This window comes from Macaca mulatta, chromosome 7 (genome assembly GCF_049350105.2).
Source record: "Macaca mulatta isolate MMU2019108-1 chromosome 7, T2T-MMU8v2.0, whole genome shotgun sequence".
NCBI classification, from domain to species: Eukaryota; Metazoa; Chordata; class Mammalia; order Primates; family Cercopithecidae; genus Macaca; species Macaca mulatta.
Window position 1 is genome coordinate 132,289,778 of NC_133412.1, and position 16,495 is coordinate 132,306,272.

Here is a 16,495-nt window from a genome sequence, read left to right on the forward strand (position 1 = left end):
CAGACAGACAGACAGAAAGAAAGAAAGAAAGAAAGAAAGAAAGAAAGAAAGAAAGAAAGAAAGAAAGAAAGAAAAGAGAGAGAAAAGGCAAATCTCCTTTGACAACTTTCTGATTTTTGCCTTCCCCCAAAATGGATAAGCCCTTGATAAGGCTGTCAATTAGGTAAATTATTCTTCAGCTCCTTCTTGTCATATCCTAATTTGTATTTTTTCTAGTGTCACAGCCCCTCTCAAAGACCGAACACCAGAACGTGCACTGCTAATTGCCCAAGGTATTCCTTTAGCCAAGCAAAACCAAATGCTAAAGATTTTCTTCTCATCCATCAAACCCATCTATCCTGTGTCTCCTTTCCTAGAATTTTTTATCTTTTAATCTGAAACCTATTTCATGTTACAGAATTATGTCCTTTCCCAGGTATCATTTTCATTTTAACAGTGAAAACATAAGATATATTTAAATATTGACTACGTATTGAGTACCATTTTATGTTCAGCATTATGCTCTACCTCCGTCGTCATACATCGTCAATTTCTGGATTCAGAAAGCTTACATTCTATTATATTAATAATTGCTATAGTAACATTATATATATAAAGTCTCTTCAGGGTGCAGTGGCTCATATCTATAATCCCAGCACTTTGGGAGGCCAAGGCAAAAGGATTGCTTGAGGCCAGGAGTTCAAGACCAGCCTGGGCAGCATAGTGTGTCCCCTTCTCTACAAACAAAACAAAAAATGAAAATTAGCTGAGCATAGTGGTATGCACCTGTAGTCCTAGCTACTCGGGAGGCGGAGGTGGGAGGATCACTTGAGCTCAGGAGTTACAGGCTGCAGTGAGCCAAAATCATGCCACAGCACTGCAGCCTGGGCAACAGAGCAAGATCCTGTCTCTACAAAAAAAAAAAAAAAAATTAAAGTCTCAGAACTCCTTGATATTCAGTTGATTTTAACAATGGTGTCAAGACAGTTCAGTGGGGGAAATAATAGTGTTATCAATAAATGGTACTAGGACAACTGAATATTCACATTCAGAAGAATGAAATTGGACCCCTACCTCATACCACATACAAAAATTAACTAAAAATTAATCAAAGACCTAAATTAAGAGCTAACGCTATAAAACTCTTAGAAGAAACCATGAAGTAAATCTTAATTACCTTGTGTTATAGACTTAATTGTGTTCCCCTCCAACTTTGTATGTTGAAGCCTTGATTCCCAACATGACTATATTTGGAGATAGGGTCTTGAAGGAGGTAATTAAGGTTAAATGAAGTCATGAAGGTAGGGCCCTTATCTAATACGACTGACGTCTTTATAAGAAGAAGAAAGGGCATGAGAGCTATCTCTCTCATCACACACACAGAGGAAAGGTCATATGAGAAGGTAGTCATCTGGAAGTCCAAAAGAGAGGTCTTACCAGAAACCAATTCTGCTGGCACTTTAGTCTTGGACTTTTAGCCTCCAGAACTGTGGAAAAAATACATTTCTGTTGTTTAAGCCACACAGTTTATAGTATTTTGTTGTGTCAGCCAGAGCAGATTAATATACATCTTGGGTTAAGCAATGATTTCTTAGATATACAACAACAGAAGCCTATGCAACCAAAGAAAAATAGGTAAATTGGACTTCACCAAAATTAAATATTTTTGTGCTTCAAAAAATGCCATCAGGAAAGTGAAAGATAACCCAAGCAATGGGAGGAAATATTTGAAAATCATGAATCTGAGAAGGGACTTGTATCCAGAATATATAAAGAACTTTTGAATAGACATTTCTCCAAAGAAGACATACAAATGGCCATTAAATATAAGAAAATATGCTTAACCTTCTTAAACCATTAGGAAAATGCAAATCAAAACCCGAATGAGATACCTTATCACACAATCTAGGATAGCTACAATTTAAAAAATACAATTTAAAAAAATTGTTATTTAAAAATAATATAAACAACAACTGTTGGGGAGGATATGGAAAAATTAGAACCCTCATACACTGCTGATAGGAGTGTAAAATGATACAGTCACTTTGGAAAACAGTTTGACGCTTAAGCATAGAATGACTATATGACCCAGAAATTCCATCTTTAAAGGAAATGAAAACATATGTCTACACACAAACTTGTACATAAGTGTTCATACCAGCATTGTTTTTTGTTTGTTTGTTTGTTTGTTTTGTTTGAAACAGGTCTTGCTCTGTTGCCCAAGCTGAAGTACAGTGGTGCAATTTCAGCTCACTGCAGCCTCTGCCTCCCAGATTCAAGCAATTCTCCTGCCTTAGCCTCTGGAGTAGCTGGGATTACAGGTGTGCATCACCATGCCCGGCTAATTTTTGTATTTTTAGTAGAGATGGGGTTTCCCTATATTGTCCAGGCCGATCTGGAACTCCTGACCTCAGGTGATCTTCCTGTCTTGGCCTCCCAAAGTGCTGGGATTATAGATGTGAGCCACTGCGCCTGGCCCCAGCATTGTTCATAATAGTTAAAAAGTAGAAACCTCCCCAATGTCCATCAACTGATGAGTGGATAAAAGTAATGTAGTATATCCATACAGCAGAATATTATTCAGCCATAAAAAGGGATAAAGTATTGATACATGCTAAAATATGGATGAACCTTGAAAACATTATACTAAATGAAAGAAGCCAGTCACAAAGACCACATATTGTATGTTTCCATTTATGTGAAATGTCCAGAAGAGCCAAAACTGTAGACAAAAAAAGTAAATTAGTAGTTGCCAGGGGTTAAGGGGAATGGAGAATGGGGACTGACTGCTAAAGGGTATAGGGTATTCTTTAGGAGTGATCAAATGTTCTAAAATTAGCTTGTGGTGAGAGCTGCATAACTAGGAATATACTAAAAGTCACTGAATGATACACTTTAAGTGGATGAATTTTAAGGTATGCAAAATCTATCTCAAGCTAAATATATGTACATACGACATGTATAATATGTGTGTATATATGTGTGTATATACATATACATATACACACATACATATACACATATATACAAACACACACATTTCTTTTTTTCCTTTTTTTTTCTTTGAGACAGAGTCTCACTCTGTCATCAGGCTGGAGTGTAGTGGCGCAATCTTGGCTCCCTGCAACCTCCACCTCCCGGGTTCAAGTGATTCTCCTTCCTCAGCCTCCTGAGTAGCTGGGACTACAGGTGTGTGCCACCATGTCCAGCTAATTTTTGTATTTTTAGTAGAGATGGGGTTTCACCATGTTGGCCAGGCTGGTCTCGATCTCCTGACCTCATGATCCACCCGTCTTGGCCCCCGAAAGTGCTAGGATTACAGGCGTGAGCCACCACACCTGGCTTTTAACTTTTTATTTTCTTGAGACAGAGTCTCGCTCTGTCACCTAGGCTGGAGTGCAGTGGTGTGATCTCAGCTCACTGCAACTCCGCCTCCCGGTTCACACCATTCTCCTGCCTCAGCCTCCCGAGTAGCTGGGACTATAGGCGCCCGCCACCGCGCCCGGCTAATTTTTTGTATTTTTAGTAGAGACGGGGTTTCACCGTGTTAGCCAGGATGGTCTCGATCTCCTGACCTCGTGATCCACCTGCCTCGGCCTCCCAAAGTGCTGGGATTACAGGCGTGAGCCACCGTGCCCGGCCTTTAACAATTTTTTATAATAAAAATGCACTTTGAGATAAGAAATAAAAGTTCTTTAAAATAAAAGAAAGCAGAAAATATTATGGAACTATATTAATATTTAAATACCTAAACATTAAAAAATATATAGATATAACAAAACTTCCAGAAACAAAGTTAAAAGAGGAGTCAAACTGGAAAGATATCCATAAATTATGTGTCAGTGGGTAAAAAGAAAAAGAATACCCCAATATAAAAGCTGGCTAAAGTAATGAACTGTGATATATAAAAGAAGAAATGTGAATGTATTTTTGAATAGAAAAAAATACTTAACCTTGCCAGTACTCAAAGACATGAAAAAATTAAAGTAATTTACACTTTGTACTTGTTGGATGAGCAAAGATTAAAGTGAATAATCCAGAGTTGTGTCAGAGTCTGGAATATGGATTATTTATCATGGTTTTGACAAGATAAATACAGTATAAACAGTTACAAAATTTGGGGATGGAAATTTCCAACTATATTCTGAAACCCTTAAAATATAGCCTTTGACCAGTTGAGAATTTTTTTCTAAGAATATAATCAGATAATTGTATGTAGTGTATGTTTAGCTAACAAAGATTCAAAAGATGCTTCCCTACACTACTAATCTGAGAAACTCCAATCAAAACAATATGCTATCTTTCATCCATAAGACTGTCAAAAATTTTAAGTTTTTGCAATGTCAAGCACTGGCAAGATTCTGAAAATACAGATATATTTTGGTGTTTGAAAGCTAAATTGGTATACAGTAGTCCCCCTTTATCTGTGAGGGATACGTTCCAAGACCCTCAGTGGATGCCTGAAACCTTTGATCACACCAAATCCTATATATACTGCTTTTTCCTCTATGTACATACTATACAGCACAGATACACTGGACAAAGAGACGATTCATGTCCCAGGTGGGAAGGAGTGGGACAGTGCAAGATTTTATCATGCTACTCAGAACGATGCACAATTTAAAACTTATGAATTATTTCTGGAATTTTCCATTTAATATTTTCAGACTGAGGTTGACTGTGGGTAACTGAAACCACAGAAAATGAAACCACAGATAAGGGGGGATGACTGTACTCACTTTGGAAGACAAATTTGACAGTGCCTATTTAAAAAAATCCTAAATATACTCTATGACTCAATAATTCTACTTTTGGGTGTCTAACCTAGAAAAAATATACACATTCACAAAGAAAAACATATAAACACATGCATGTTCATGTATTATTTGTAATAGAAAAAAACAGGGGGCAGCCTAAATTTCCACATGTAAGAGACAGATCAATAAGAGATACGAAGTCATACGATAAAGGAATGAATTACATATATGTATAACTACATGGGAATGGATCTCAAAAAAATTTCTGAACAGGAAAAGCAAATTGCAGAATCATATTTGCAGAACAACATTACTTATGTAAAAAACACAAGGCATTAGTAAATGTTTTTGATACATATATAATATAAATGTATAAAAGTGGGTTGCATTATGTAGCAACTCAGTTATTTCCTCTGAAGAGAGAAGGGAAGGGATGAGAATAGCAAGTGGTGGCCACAGGGAATTTTCATTTTACCTGGAACAGTCTCACCTTTTTTTAAAAAAAAAAAAAAGAAAAATTATTTGTATATTCTTGTATTTTTTAAAAGAAGGATATTTGTATATTTATATATATGAAAAGGCTGGGAAATGATGCATTGAAACATTAGCAGTCGTAATTCTGGGTAGTGGAAATTGAGTGTTATTAGTTTCTGCTTCTGCATTTTTGTTTGTTAAAAATCCAAGCTCATCACCCAGAGAGATGCATATGAAAAATCTTTACCACAGCCTTGTTAATAAAAAGAAAATAAGGCCATATGCAGTGGCTCACACCTATAATTCCAGCACTTTTGCTTGAGCCCAGGGGTTCGAGACCTGTCTGGGCAACACAGCAAGAACCTGTCTGTATTTAAAAAAAAAAAAAAATAGAAAAATTTAAAACAACTTAAAAGTTCCAAAATAGTATGTTAATTAAATTATGTTATACCATAGAAGAAACTATTATTAAATATAATAGGCGAGGCGCAGTGGCTCATGCCTGTAATCCCTGCATTTTGGGAGACTGAGGTGGTGGATCACGAGGTCAAGAGATCGAGACCAGCCTGGCCAACATGGTGAAACCGTGTCTCTACTAAAATACAAAAAAGTTAGCCTGGCATGGTGGTGCGCGCCTGTAGTCCCAGCTACATGGGAGGTTGAGGCCGGGAAATTGCTTGAACCCGGGAGGCGGAAGTTGCAGTGAGCCAAGATTGCACCTCTGCACTCCAGCCTGGGCGACAGAGCAAGACTCCGTCTCAAAAATAAATAAATAATAATACGGATGCAGACATTTAAAAACTAAAGCAAAGTTTAACATAAGTTTTAAAAAGCAAGTGCAAACAGAATTTATGTTACAAATCCATTTTTGTGAAAAAGAAGCAAACATTTCCAAGTGATGAGTCCGTGGGTAACTTCCTTTTTGCACATACTTGCAGCACATCTCAGTTCAGACTAGCCACATTTCAAGTGCTTCTCTAAAGAGATCTTTACTAATTAAGTAATAAAGTTAATCAAAGAAATAAATAGTCTATTGAGAATAGGAGAAAAAAGATAAGTCAATATTAAACCTAGTATCACCCCAGGTGATATTCAATGTTTTAATTTAGCTTCTATAAATTCGTTTCATTATCATTTTAAAAACCTGTCTAGCAACGGCATTTCCCATGGAGACACAGAGTTTCATGTTGCCAAATGAAACTTTCTAATGAGCAAAAATAATTTGAGACAAAATTTCCTACTAAAATGCAAGTGATTTGTTGTGCTACCTCCTCATATGAGACAACTGACAACACAGAGCAACAAGTTCCAGGTATAGGAACCTGAGTTCTGGTCCTCACCAGTTATTTCTAAATGATAGAGAGCCAGACCTCCTTCCCCAGAATGACCTAGAGTGCTTGTTAAAAATAAAGCTCCACCCGGGGCCTGACTCTTAGGATGTGCTAGGCCCTGTTACGCACAGATTCCTATGCACACTAAAATTTGAAAATTTGTGCCAAAGACTCATCTCAAATTGCTGTGATTTTTTTTAAAGAAACTTTGATTCTTCACTAAAGTGCTGATCCTAACTAATTGTTATGAGGAGGATACACAGTAGAACCCTTGAGCTGGCTTTAAAAAATCCAAACACCAGTGGAAGCTATTGTTATCAGTCATACTGTCTCAGAGGTGGAATTTCATTTTAAAGAGGACCAGAGACTGAAGGAAATGCTTCCAGCATGGATCATCTTTAAGTAGTCCTAGATAGGAAAGATAATATGGGTGAGGGGATTTCTCTGCATCCAAACCACAGAGGAGACTGTGTAAAAAGCCAGGCCCAGGCCCATCAGATGGTGATGAACATGCCAGGACATGGATCAAACTCCCTAGAATGCAGAGAATGCCTCTGATCCACCAAAAAGAAAGTCTGCTTCTGACAAAGGACCCTCTTCAGTCTTATGCACCTTAAGATGATAACAAGCATTGCTAAACGGCCTTTATGAAGACGTTTTAAACAGTTTTCCTGGCCTGGCGTGGTGGCTCACAACTGTAACTCCAGCACTTTGGGAGGCCAAGACAGGTGGATCACCTGAGGTCAGGAGTTTGAGACCAGCCTGACCAATATGATGAAACCCCATCTCTACTAAAAATACAAAAATTAGCCAGGCACAGTGGTATGCACCTGTAATCCCAGCTACTCCGGAGGCTGAGACAGAAGAATGACTTGAACCCGGGAGGCCGAGGTTGCAGTGAGCCAAGATCGCGCCATTACACTCCAGTCTGGGCAACAAGAGTGAAACTCCATCTCAAAAAAAAAAAAAAAAAAAAAAAAGAGGTTTTCACTATCCCTTTCCTGCCTGCAGCCAATTTCTGGCTATAGGAGGTGGCGATAGAACAAGAAAGCGAAGTGCTCCATCCTCAGTAAATGTGAGCAGTGGTACACATGGAGCCCCCTCTGGGGTGGAATGTTCTAGACTTGCATTGCTCCCTCTGGTACTCATTGGCCACATGAAGTTATTGGGCACTTGAAATGTGGCTGGTCTGAACTGATATGTGCTACGAGTATAAAAAACAAACTGATGTTAAAGACTTAGTTAAAAAAAAAAGTGCAAATGATTTCTTTATTTTAAAATTGTGTGTTGAAGTAATATTTTTTATATATCTGGTTAAATATATTATTAAAATAGATTTCTTCTGTTTCTTTGTACTTTTTAAACACGACTACTAGAGAATCTTGACATACACATGTGGCGGCTTGTATTATATGTCTGACAACAATCCTCTCGACTGAAAAGTAAGCAGGTGCTGCCTAGCAAAAAAAATATAATAGACAGTGGCCACTCCATTGCCATTTAACTTAGCCCAAACAGAAACATGGTTTCCTTTTGAAAATGTCTCAGTCTGACTTGCACTGAAGTTGCTAAGAGATTTCCCTCCTTTTCTCTGCTGAAATTTTCTGTGGTGAAAAGAGAGATGCACTCTTGTTTTCAGTCTCTCAGTTCCTCAAGATCGGGGACCATGTTGTACTCTATGTGTTTGTTGCATGGCTGCTCAGTCACTATGCCTGCAAGATAAAGATCTGCCATACATCAGAGATGAACCACGTGATCACCATCAGTGCACACTCTCTTCTATTGGTTCCGCCAGATGGTTGCTCATCAGTATTTGTGGTTTTTCATTAGTGTTCACATTTGTAGATGAAGAATTATTGCTAGTTGATGAGCATTTATTACTAATGAGTAAATCTCATCTACAGATGGTACTAGAATTCTGGTTAACGCCGAACAATAATGCTCAAGGCAATTCAAGCACCAAAAGACACCTGTTTTGTAGAAAACTTGGGGAATAAGAATATATATATATATTCGAGACAGAGTTTCACTCTTGTTGCCCAAGCTGGAGTGCAATGGTGCAATCTTGGCTCACTGCAATCTCTGCCTCCCAGGTTCAAGCGATTCTCCTGCCTCAGCCTTGCAAGTATCTGGGATTACAGGCACGTGCCGCCGCACCTAGCTAATTTTTTGTATTTTTAATAGAAACAGGGTTTCACCATGTTAGCCAAGCTGGTTTCAAACTCCTGACCTCAGGTGATCTGCCTGCCTCAGCCTTTTAAAATGTTGGGATTACAGGCATAAGCCACTGCGCCAGCCAGAATATATTTAACTAGAAAAAAAGAAGCAATAAGATTAGAACTATAAATAGAATATACATTCAGTAATCGTAGAGGGAAGACCTTGATCTAGGAAGGTAATAGCTGGACAGAAAGAATTTCAGATGTGAGTATGGATTTTAGAGCTAAGACGTATCTTCCAAACTGGGGAAAGCCAGAAGCCATTGTAACTCTGTGTTTAATTATATATTGAGCACTTCTTATAAAATGATAAATAGCTTGCGCATGTATCCATACATCTGCAACATACCCCAGCACATATATGTGCACATGTGCACTCACACACACACACAGGTAGAGTTCACCTGACATCACCCTCCTTATATGGCTAGAGGCTTCACCATTTCCATAAGAACCCCTTATGGGAAATGTGAAGCTTTTCAAGTATGAATCTGAAAAAGTTTAGAGGATTGTAATGTTTAATCTTGAGACATTTGTTTTTCTGTGGCTGCTTGTACCAGTGAGCAATTATCAAAACAAGGATTAGCTAAAATCCAGCTTTTGCCAGTTCAGGAAAATCTGTGGGTCAAAGGGAGGAGTTTTTCAAAATCACAAACACTTTTTGAGGGATTAAGCAATTCATTACCAATGTGCCTCTCTGTGGGACCTGCCCTGTTCTTCTGTATTCCAATATTCTTTGCTCCCAAACTCTTACTCTGTCTTGTGTGTGTGTTTTTTTTTAATTTCATAATATACTGCCAATTGGAGATAACCTGAATTATAAGATTCCTAAAAATAAAAATCGTCCTGTGAATTTACGGGCTATGCTATCAGTCCTTCACATAATTGTGTAAGTCTGTTCAATAACACCTGAGATGCTGTGTTGGAAAAATAAATGGATGGGCTGACTGCGGGGAGAAGGGAGCAAGTAATTTTTGGAATTTGTAGCACCTTAGGAGTTCAGACAGACCTGTAAAGGTGCCACGGTGGAGAATGCAGAGTGCCAGGAGGGAATGAGGGCCTTGTAAGAAGTCATAGCAGCTGCTGAGAGCAAGGCATAAAGGGAGGTGAGGGGAATGTTGAGGACAATCTCCACCTGGTTCCAGTTTTCCTAGGGTACCATACATTGGCTTAGAAGAAGGATAATGTATGCTGTTTCCTCCCTCATGCCTCTCATTCCTGCAAGGACTTCTCCCTTCCCCAACCATTCAGACCTCAGGCAAACAAGATCAATGCTATGACTCAACTCTTTTCTGGGATGCATTTGCTTTTTTTTTCTAGCCTGGGACCTTGATCTCCATCTGTAACACTGATCTTTTTTTTTAAGAAAAAAGAGATATTCCCTAATGCAAGTGGGGGAAGTGGGCATAAAATGGACTTTTAGGACAAAATAATTCTTAAGATATAAACAACCCATATACAGTCATAGATCATTTAACGACAAGATATGTCCTGAGAAATACATCATTAGACGATTTCATTGTGTGAACATCATAGAGTGTACTTATACAAACCTAGATGGTTTCACCCACTACACACCTAGGCTATGTGGTATAGGCTATTGCTTCTAGGCATTAGGAGTATGTGACTGTGCTGTGCAGCATGTTATGGTACTGAATACCACAGGCAACTGTAATACAACAGTATTTGTGTATCTAAACACATCTAAACAGAGAAGGTACAGTATTATAATCTTATGGGATGGTATTATAATCTTATGTGATCACCATATATGGACTGTCATATAAAGTATGGTATTATAATCTTATGGGACCATCATATATGTGGTCCATTGTTATGTGGCACATGGCTGTATATAATTTGCATCCTCTTAATAGCCTCAGGCTTCTAATAAAGTAGTTTTGTAAGTCTTGACATAATTAACCTATGACCCCAGAATAAAGATAGTCCTTTATAGAAAAACATTTCATTTCATAAAAAAATTCTCTACATTGTCTTTTTAAGATTATTTTCATCATTATTTTGCAGATTGATGGAAATGTTTTTAAGGATAGCATGTGGGGTGCTGTGTGGTCAGACAGCCTCAGTGCTAGTGCCGCCATTCGGGAATTTTCTCTGCTTTCCATCTGATACCTACACCAGTCCCAGGCTGACTTCCTTTTCTTCCTGGTTCAAAACCACTACCCACTGCAAAACCTATCACCAAATGCCTCTTTCCTGTTTGAGGGAAAATGCTCAGCTCCTGAACCCACTAAGGAACTGGGTTCCTCTCAGCTCATGATACAATGTCCCCCTTACTTCTGCCCAAGTTGAGTACAATGACACACGCTTAGCATCTCCATTTCTAGAACCCAACAGCAAAATGAAATCACAAGGGAAAAATGCAGAGCATTGCATAGCAGTTAGAGGAGGGTTATTCTCTTCCATTACAAATGTAGCAAACCTGCACCTGTATCCCCTGCATCTAAAATAAAGGTTGAAATTATTTAAACAAACAAAAAACAAATACAAGGGGATGGGGATGCCAGTAAGTATTTAACAACTGGATCTGTGAGGGAACCCCTAATTTGTAGCATTTGCAGATTTCTGTGTTGGAAATACTCCCATTATGATTGATGTCTTGCCACCAGTGTGACATCACTTAATGTGAGGTTGGGGAGAGATGTACAGCAGCACATCATGACAGTACTTCCAGCACCCAGATTCAGAGGGACCACAAGAGCACAAATAATAGTAAAATGAGTAACAATTAACAAGTGATGAGCTTAGAGTATTTATTACCTTTGTTTTCAATATAATTTAATTATGTTTATACCATTTAATTTTTAATATCAGCTGTGTTTAACAACTGGCTCACAAAATTTCTGAAATTTGACAATGGGTTTTGTGAGGCAGGGCCATGGGTTCCCAGCACACCACCGATGTGCATCCACCTTGAGCAGGAAACTCTTCACCTGCACCTTAAGCAGGGATGTGCCTTGTGACAAGGCTTTCTGAAATGATGGCTGTAAGGATCTGCCACAAGTGAATTGGGACACAATCAAACACTTAAAATCCTATGTTCATCTCTGATACATCTGGGTTTTTGTTAGAGATTCCCACCCTAGCATTGACCTTACTCAAAGCTACTCAACTTGCAAATTCTAGCGGGCTTGTATCCAGAGGTAGTGTAGCTTCAAGCATAGTTAACTTACATGCATAAGTCAAGAGGGAGTTGACCCTGTTATTTCAGAATCACTGTTACACGTGTGTGAAAAGTAATGGGGTTATATTTTGCTTGCGTTAACTATGTTTAGATTTAAATGAGTATAATTTTCTAAAACAATAACATAAATCCCAGAGAAGAAAACCTGTTACTTGCAGGAAAGCAAAGCCAGAAACAAGCATTCCACTATCTCCCTTTCCCCTTTAGCTGGGTGGTTAGTCTTCTGACAACCTAAAATATTATTTTAGGAGCTTGAGACACGGAGAGGGCACAGACAACCTGAGAGAAAAGGTTACAATCACAGTTTGGTGAAGAGAAAATACTCTCAAAGATAATATGCCATGACATATTGTATTGAAGTGTGGCTTTCCATGAGAAATTCCACATCACAAGGTTCTCATGTAATACAGGACTAAAGTCGCCCCTAATCTTCAAATCCAGTGTCTAAGTGCTAGCACAACCTGCTGTGAAACAAGCCTCTTATATAAATCCTACACGCTGTAATATTTCTGCCACGAAACAGAACACATTTGCCAGGATAATTCCCAGCAAAGAAAGTTACAGAAACCAAAAGAGTAAACAGAATTCCTTCTCTCCACTCACCCCATCTTTTACTTGTAGACAAGGTTTTGACACACAGGGACTGCCCATTTTAGGGTTAAAGAGCCCATGCAGAGATTTGACCTTTAAAGAGAAAAAGAAAATGAAAATTGTATGACACCCTCAATAGGGGATATTTTGAAAGCTAACTTGGGATGCTTTGTCTAAAATGTATGACCAGGGAATTTTTACCAATGGAAGGTCGGTAGAGTCTTCATCTGAGAATTCCTGACCAAGAGTGACAGGGCTGGATACCCAGAGGCAAGACCTCAGCCTTCACACCCCAAAACAGCCCCATGGCCTCCACATAACTCAGGAAGCACCCTTTTTTTTTGTTTCCATTATTTTTGAAAAGGTTCAGGTTGCTATATTCAGTTTTTTGATCCTACCTATATTTCCTAATGAGATGTTCAACAGCTTTAACATCTATGTGACTATGACATAGATGTTATGTCTAAAACACCGGTGCTGAGACCTAGAAAGCCAGTTTTCCCTCATTTCTGTTAACTGAGTATTATGGGTTGAGGTGTATTCCCCCACACTCAATTCGTATATTGACCCATATGCTAAAGTCTTAACCCCCAGGATCTGAGAGTGTGTCTTTATTTGGAAATAGGGTCTCTACAGAGGCGGTCAAATTAAAGCGAGGTCATTAGGGTGGGCCTTTTGTTGTTTATTTGGTTTTTTTTTTTTTTTTTTTTTTGAGATGGGATTTTACTGCGTCACCCAGGCTGGAGTGCAGTGGCATGATCTCAGCTCACTGCAGCCTCAACCTCCCAGGCTCAGGTGATCCTCCCATCTCAGTCTCCCAAACAGCTGGGACCACAGGCATGACCACCAAACCTGGCTAATTTTTGTATTTTTTGTAGAAATGGGATCTCGCTGTTGCCCAGGCTGGTCTTGAACTTCTGAACTCAAGCAATTCTTCCACCTCGGCCTCCCAAAGCACTGGGACTACAGGCATGGACCATTGCCCCTGGACAGGATGGGTCTTAATCCAGTATGACTGGTATCTTTATAAAAAGGGGAAATTTGGTCACAGAGACAGGCATGCATGAAGGAGGATAATAGAAAGCAGATGGACATCTACAAGCCAAGGAGAGAGGCCTGTAACACATCCCTCCCCGATAGCACTCAGAAGGAACCAACCCTGCAGACAGGGCTTGATTTTGGACTTGTAGCCCCCAGAACAGTGAGACAATATATTTCTGTGGTACTTTGTTACAGCAGCCCTAGCAAACCAATATACCTAACATATGCTATAGAGCCACATTGTTCTTCCACATCACAGTGGATGGCAAGCCCTGGGGCCACATCTCCTTCCTTGAGCTGTTTGGAGACAGAGTTCCAAAGATAGCAGACAACTTTTGTACTCTGACTATTATGGGTCAAATTGTATTCCCCCACACCCAATTCATATGTTGACTCATATACTGGAGTCCTAACCCCCCAGATCTTTGAGCACTGGAGAGGAAAGAAGTATTCCTGCTTTCACAGAATTATTCCAGGGGTTTTATGCCAGCATGGTGACTTCATATGCCTTAGTGGTACTGACACAAGTTCATCTATGGGGAAAAATTTGAGGATGAGAACTTCATCCTAACACATACAGGTCCTGGCATCTTGTCCATAGCAAATTCTGAACCCAACATAAACGGTTCCAGTCTATCATCTGCACAGCTGGGCCTGAGTGGTTGGATGGCAAGCATGTGGTTTTTTGGCAAGGTAAAGAGGGAAGGAATATCTTGGAAGGCACAGAGTGCTTTGGGTCCAGAAATGGCAAGACCAACAAGAAGATGGCCATTGCCAGCTGTGGACAAGTCTAATAAATTTGGCTTGTGTTTTATCTTAACCACCACACTGTTCTTTCTGTAGCTCAAGAGACTATCCCGCCATCCCATCTGCTTGCAATGTCCATTATCTTTGTGCTCTTGTTGCAATTCTTTGGGTTCCATATTTTCCTTATTCCCCTCTAAGTCTAGCTGGATCACAGAGTTAAGTTTATAATTATGAAATAAAGGCTAAAGAACAAGAACAAACGCTTATCTCCCCAAAATAAAATATCACGAAGCAATCAAAATGCTAATGATGTAAAAACATCCAATGAGAGGGAAGATGGCGGGGAGTGGAGGGAGAAATGTTAATATTTCTCCCTCGTTTGTTGGCTCATGGGTGATTTTTATGGCCTTAAGTAGCAATATTTTCTAAATTCTTTACAAAAGACATGAATAACCATTATAATTAGAAAAATATTAAAAAAAAATCTTGGGTACCAGAATACATAAAACAATTTCTTATGGGAATGATCTTGAGATAATTTGGCCTAGTTTTTAATTCATATAAATATTTTATTTTAATAAGTATATATATAAGTGGACAGAAATCTTAAGTGTACAGCATAAATTTTCGCAAAATAAAGTAGCCACATAAACAGCACCCAGATAAAAAATTGAGCAACACCAGCATCCCAGAGACCTCTCATGCTCTCTTCTATTACTATCCCCTAAAGATAACTGTTACTGTCTTCTAACACTATCAATGGCTTTACCTCTTTAAAAAATGTTATGTAAGTGGAATCATACAGTATACACTCTTTTTACTCAATGTTTTTGGTGCGGTTCCTCCAAATTTTCACATGTAGACATAACTTGTTAATTCTCATAGCCAGATAGCACGGGTTGGCAAACTGTGGCTTACAGGCTTACAGGCCAGCTGACTGTTTTGTAAATAAAGCTTTATTGGAACACAGCCATACTCATTCCTTTATGTCTACGACTGCTTTCATGCTACAATGGCAGCATTGAGTAATTGTAACAGAGATCATATGGCCCTCAAAGCCTAAAATATTTACTATCTGGCCCCTTACAGAAAACAGTTTGCCAACCCCTGCGATATAGTATTATGTGCCTATGCCACAATCTATTTATCCACTATACCATTGATGAGCAACTGTGTTGATTTTAGTTTGGGGCTATCATGGAGTTGCCAGATTTAGCAAACAAAAATACCTAATGTCTGCTTAAATTTGAATTTAGACAAATAATAAATAATACTTTTAGTGTAAGTATATCCCAGATATTGCGTGGCAACCCTAGGCTATGTGAATATATATATGAATATATAAATAGCATAACTATGAACATTTGAATAGGTGTCTTTTGGTGAACACGTATACACAACTCTGTTGGGTATATTGCTAGCAGTGAAATTGCTCAGCCATGAAGGATGTGTATGCTCATGCTTAGCAAATACTAACAAAGATTTTTCCAAAGCAGTTTCACCAGTTTACAGTTTCACTAGCAGTGTAAGACTTCTTATCTTTGGCAATCCTTAGTACAGTTGGTCCTTTTAATTTTAACCAATGTGATGGGTATGTAGTGGTATCCCATTATAGTCTTAATGTATATTTTCCTGCTGACTCCTGAATTTAAGCATTAGTTGGGCTGTCTTTTTCATGGTGACCAGTGATTTATTATATGCTCGAACTTCAGTTAGTGAACTAGAACAATTATATATCCTTTCTCTTTGTCTCTTCATTTTCTCTCTCTTTGGAATTTGACTTGGGGAAGAAGAAGAAAAGAAAGTGGGTTTCAGCATGAAAGAATCTAAACAGTCATTAGTGAAAGAGTGTGTAGCAGTGCTGTTCAATAGAACTTTCCGAAGAAGTAATGGGAATACTCTGTATCTGTGATGTCCTGTATGGTAGCCACTGGCCTCACACAGCCCTTGAGCGCTTGAAATGTGGCTACTGTGACTGAGTAATTGAGTTTTAAATTTTTATCAATTTTAATTAATTGAAATTTAAGTAGCCACATGAGGCCAGTGACTACAGAATTGAACAGCGCATGACTCACAGATGGGCTGAGCAAAGTTATGAAGAAGCTGATACAGGAAGACCTGCTAAAATATGTCAATGGAGGGTTTCTCTTT